Source organism: Hippocampus comes, unplaced genomic scaffold (assembly GCF_001891065.2).
Source record: "Hippocampus comes isolate QL1 unplaced genomic scaffold, H_comes_QL1_v1.1 scaffold21, whole genome shotgun sequence".
Classification (NCBI taxonomy): domain Eukaryota; kingdom Metazoa; phylum Chordata; class Actinopteri; order Syngnathiformes; family Syngnathidae; genus Hippocampus; species Hippocampus comes.
In genome coordinates, this window is record NW_017805745.1 from 95,346 (window position 1) to 101,345 (window position 6,000).

Here is a 6,000-nt window from a genome sequence, read left to right on the forward strand (position 1 = left end):
GTATTTAAATCAAATAGTTTCACGAGCGTTATCATGTTACTTGTCAAGTCATTTCTGTGTGTGTGTGTATGTTTATTTCTACCCGTTTTTAATTTTCCCCTTGTTAGAGAACAGTCGGTAAGCGCCGAAACATCGAACAGTTGAACCTGGAATTTTAGCTGCTAGCGAAAGGTAAACATGATGCAAGCGAATTCTCAAGCTGACCTTCGTGGAAATCCCGTTTTTGTTATCGCTTGCAATTTGTACCATTATGGGACAGGCACATCGGAGCCCAGATGTATTTTGTTTATTTTTTTCCCCCCTGAACAAAAACACCTCTGCAAAACGACATGTTTTTCCACGCAATGCTTTATAAAGCGGAAGACGTTCGTCTCTATGGGGTGTCCAAATTTTCCTCTCCCTGCCACGTGCGAGCTTTTCTTTTCAGCGGGTGTTGCATTCATGATGCATAAAAGACCTTCTATATCTCCTCTTCAGAACGCAGCAGGACAACCAGAGCGCCGAAACATCGAACAGTTGAACCTGGAATTTTAGCTGCTAGCGAAAGGTAAACATGATGCAAGCGAATTCTCAAGCTGACCTTCGTGGAAATCCCGTTTTTGTTATCGCTTGCAATTTGTACCATTATGGGACAGGCACATCGGAGCCCAGATGTATTTTGTTTATTTTTTTCCCCCCTGAACAAAAACACCTCTGCAAAACGACATGTTTTTCCACGCAATGCTTTATAAAGCGGAAGACGTTCGTCTCTATGGGGTGTCCAAATTTTCCTCTCCCTGCCACGTGCGAGCTTTTCTTTTCAGCGGGTGTTGCATTCATGATGCATAAAAGACCTTCTATATCTCCTCTTCAGAACGCAGCAGGACAACCAGAGCTGTCCAAATGTCATGCCAGTGACAACAGGAATCGCCGAAAAGGTTCCTTTCAATGTGGCAGCTTCTTTGTGTTTCCCTCCAGCATGTGTCCTTGAAATCTGTCTTTATTCTTGTCTCTACCACTATTCCAGGTGGAGAGCGAATATATCTCTTTTTTCTTTTTCCTGATGGCGACGGGAGGATCAGTGTCCGCTTGCAGACCTTTTCACTAGCACGCATGCTGGCCGCTCTTGCCGAGATAGAATCGCGGCATCTCGAGACCCTTCGGAGGTTGTTATGAGGCCGTTATGAAATCGGCACCACTCTCCCGTCCTCCCCCCCGTCGCCTCCTTTCTATCTGCCCCTCCCTCCGCGTTTTCTCCCCAGCAGCATCGTACCTGCGCCGCTCACTCAGCAGTGACTGCGGTCTCCGTGTTGCGGGGAAGAATTTCCTCCACGTAACAGGAGGGGCAAACATTGGCTTGGCTGTTTTATTTTGTGAATATTTACAGCCCGCGGCATCGCGATCATCACAGCAGCGCTTGCCGGCTGTCGAGATGCTGCGAAGCTCCTGACAAGTTACCTCGACAGACACTAATCACGGAAAGCAGCACCACAACATCGTAATGCAGCAGACGCCTTGACTGACAGATACACGCTTCAAGGCCGTGTAGTGTACGCTGCGGAGCAAAGGAGTGGAAACAAAGTCACTAGTAGTCCTCTTTTGTAGATCATACAAGCCCGTGACACATGAACAAAAGTCTTGGGACACCTTGTCATTACACCTACGGGCAAAATATGGTGTCATGAAATTTTGTTAAGACGGGTATCTTCCAATTTTTTATTGTGATTGTAAAATACTGTTAAAGATTCATCCATACCATGTAAATTAACAGTTCAATCAATCAATTGACAAGAACAGTGGATAACTAATTTAATAGCATACAACTAGGTAGTTTTGTAAATTTCTGATGTTAAAGCGGTATATATATATATTTTACAATAATTGTAAAATACCATTTAATATTCATGAAATTAACATTTAATACTTAGTTAAGAATAACAAAATGAAATTTAACTGTATAAAACAGTATTTGTGGTCTCCACCGCTTGACAGAGAATGCATTCCGTTTCTTTATGATTCACTGCTGATGGGAAAATAAAGCTTCAATTTTGCTTTATGAACCAGTTGTACTTTTTGACTACTCTCGATGGCACTCTCTGTTCAACATTAGGCTGAAAGCACGCGGACTTGCCATTTCTTAAACCCCTTTCTTTCAATCAACAGTGCCATCGGGAGTCAGAGAATACAACAACTGGTTCATGAAGCTAATTTGAAGCTTCATTTTCCCATCACTATTAATTGCCTGTCCTTAAAATTAACCATTGGGATTTTTGGATTACTGTTTTGGTGAATACAAGATGGCTAGACTAGACACAAAGATGGGAGCACCAGATATTCATCAAACTTTCCAATATTGCACCGTTTGGGGTTTTGGCCATCAGTAAAATATGCAAATTTTCCAAAATGGTCAGCGTATTTCCAGGCAGGCCCTGTCCATTACGGCCGCTAGCCACGCTATCCCTGTCAACGATTAAATTTGGGCGTATGACGGCCCGTTGACATCAACTTTTCAGTGCATGGTGGCCAACAGACGTGAACATTTTCACTTGAAATGATCTCTGCAACATGTGGTGATCACTCACCTTGTCAGGCTGCACCATTAGCTGGTCAAACATGTCATTATTTCCTGCATGCTTTCTGAACAAATAGCGACTAACAGATCTCCATCTGTCTTCGCTGAACTTTTTGTTCAATCAGTATTCAAATGGTGTTCAGTAAGCCCTTTGAAAACTATCAAGGACCCCTAATAACTAAAGGTCAAACTGTCAGTAATTTTGAGCTGAGAGGATGTCCCTGACATGTTATTATGATCGAGCCTCTCGCAACATTTCAAATGGAAACCCATTCAGTCACTTGCGACATTGTGTGTGCACGTTCAAAATAATCATTCCAAAAAAACCAACAACAACAACAAAACACACTGCATATATGGGTGTTGAAACTGCTTCACAAGCCACATTTTGCACTTTATAATGAGATCCATTTCAAAATCTATATCAAGTACTGCGTAATTTCTGACACCGAGCTAGAAGTGTTAATTAAACCATGTTTATTATCAGGGTTGTAGCTTGCAGTGGTGCAGAAGTGCATACACACACACACACATGCACACACACACACACGCACACACACACTTGTGTGTGTGCGTGTGTGCGTGTGTGTGTGTGTGTGAGAGAGAGAGAGAAAGAGAGATTCCCTTTGGAAGGAAATTTGCAGATTTTATTTATCCCTTTCTCAAAGTTCATGTAAAACAGACGCAAGGTTGACGACATCATGACTGTTGTGTCGTGCCACAAGTGCATTTAGATTTCAAGTACATTCTCATGACGGTGCCGATCAATCAGCCGGATAGAAAGGAAGGCAAAAGTCTGAAATCTAGTGTGGATGAAAGATGTGATTTACGCCGCAAGAAGCATTTAAAGATGCTCTCCAAGCTCATTGGAAACCCTTTCTGTCAGTTGCGCGAGAGCTTGCTGTAATCCATTGTCACCGGGTGGATTAATTTCCATAATTCTACTATTGTGCCGTCCCAGTTTTTTACTGTCTCCTCCTCCCAAATACAATATGAAAACGCGGGCCTCTCAACCCTCAACCACTTGTTGCTTAGGAAACGGCGACGGCAAAGCAGGGGTGGAGTGCAGCCGAGCAAAGAGGAGAGAAAGAGAAAAGGGACTCGGTTGAGCGGGAGTGATAAAATGACACGGGCAAGCTGATGCGGACGTGATTTGCTGCCGGCGCGGAAGAGGAGTGAGGAAACGAGCGGAACGAGCAGAGGACAAGAAAAAGAAAAAAGGGAGCCAGATAGAGTGCAAAGCGGAAACCGCTGTTCAATACGGAGCAATTTTAGGTTACTTAAAAAGTCATTTATCTATGTCGACAGTCTATTAGTTATGTATTCGAGTGTGACCCTGCCCCCCCCTCCGCCGCCTCCACAACTCCCTCGCGCGCACACACTTACTGTGACACCTCCAGTCCGTGCGAGTGCGCATCCATGTCGCCGTTTGCGGTTTCGTTCCATTTTGTGTATCTGTGAGTGTGATGAGGATGTATTGGTTATCCTGCAGGGAGGAGAGGCTGTGCCGAATTGCACGAATGAGATCGATATGTCGTGAAAAGGTGGGGCGGCACCTTTCACAACGAATATTATGCGATGTTGCATTCGCTTTGCGCTGCGTCGAATGCTTTCCTCTAAAATGCGGGCCGAGCGGGAAAGCTCACCACCTCACGCGTAGGCGCAAACGTGCCGTCGGGTCTGCTTCGTTTCCACCTTGAGCCTCGCCCATCCTCTCCGTTATGTGCGTCGGCGTGCCAGTTCACAATCATCATCGTCTTTGTCCGCAGGCTTAAACCGTTTTTTAAGTTCACCGCGCCAGCGAGGTCAGCCCGCGACATCCTCCGTGCCTGCGGATCTCACCTCTCAACCCTGACGGGGTTGAACTCTCCTGGCCTAAAATCCGGTGTGTGACTCTGCCCCTCGCCCCGGGTCTGTTCTTGAGTCCTCCTGTCCGCATCGAACCGGACCTGCTCGATCAGTCCATCATGATATGGTTTCTGTTTACCAGATTTCTACTGGAGCAACATAACGACGCCCTCCGGTCAGATAAACAAATACCGCATCCTAAAACCCTCACATCAAATCCAGAACTGGTATTTAGCGCTGCAAAAATCCAGACAGCCACCACTCACTCCAGTGCACGTACTCGCTCCCAGCTTGACCCCACAACCATTTCGAGAGCTGTCCATGCCCGTGCCCCCATCTTCCAAGTGCGACCTGAGTTAATGCTTTACAGCCTTTGTCAAAAGCTCCGAGGCTTTCCAACAGCAACCGCACACTTTGAGAAGCCGCATTTTGCTCGGCCGTGGCAGGTTGGGAAAGGTAGAAACTGCGTGTGGCACGTTTCTCAAATTTACAGATGACATGTGCCCAAAAAAAAAAAAAAAACACAACAAAAAAAGATGAGCCGGTATATCGAAACGATGCGTGCCATCTACCCATTCAGTAATCCCAAGTTTTTTCTGCCGCTGTTGACCTCACGCAGCTGCGACGCTCTCATCTGTCATCAGAGGGGAGAACATGACCATCTGTGTTTTATTGTGGACAGAATGCCCATTTCATCGCCAAAAGTCCGACACGGCTAATAAAAGAAAAGGCTCACAAGGGATGGACGGAGGGGGCGGTATCGGTGCGCTCTGCCCGTAGTTCCTCCTCACGTCGTCTCCACCTCTGCTATCATATTCTGGAAAGAGAAGTTTGGAGCCCCGACGGCTCTGGTTGAGCGATCAGCGGGAAGCAAAGGTGTGCTCCTGCCGTGCGCCTTTGCTCTGGAATCAACTTTCTCCAAAGTGTTCGAAATGCGTCTTCTATCCAGCTGCTCAAAAGCAGACGCAAAACTCACCTCTTCACAAACAATTTGGACTTTGCATGATGACCTCAATAATTGGGCCGACCTCATTGTCGGGACTTCACGTTTATCTCCTATTCTTTTTTATTCTTGTGGCGCTTACATTCCAGGCACCGTCATCCCAGCTACTTTCAAGTCAAGTCAAGTGCAACTTTATTGTCAAATGCACTGTATGTGCAGCGCAGTGAAATTTCTTCCCTCTCAACCAGACAACAAGAGGAGCCGCTGCGGGTGCCCGCGCCGCCATCAAAAGAACAGTTTACATAAAATGACAATTTTATTTGTCTTGACCAGGGGTGTCAAACTCATTTCACATGGTGGGCCACATACGGCCTCGGTAGATGTCAAGTGGGCCGGACCATTAAAATGATACCATACTTTGCTATAAATAACCAAAACAATGTCTTTCCTTTGTTTTGGTATAAAGAAGCACAAGAACATTAGGAAAATGTTGAAATTTAATGAACATATCTTTTACAAAATATTTCATGAAGCACCTTACATTTCCTTCGACAAATGTGCAATTTACTTTTATCATTCACATATATGCATTGCAAATGATCCCACTGATTGTACAAACATTAACAAGTAATTGGTATTGAAAAATATAGTAATGCAC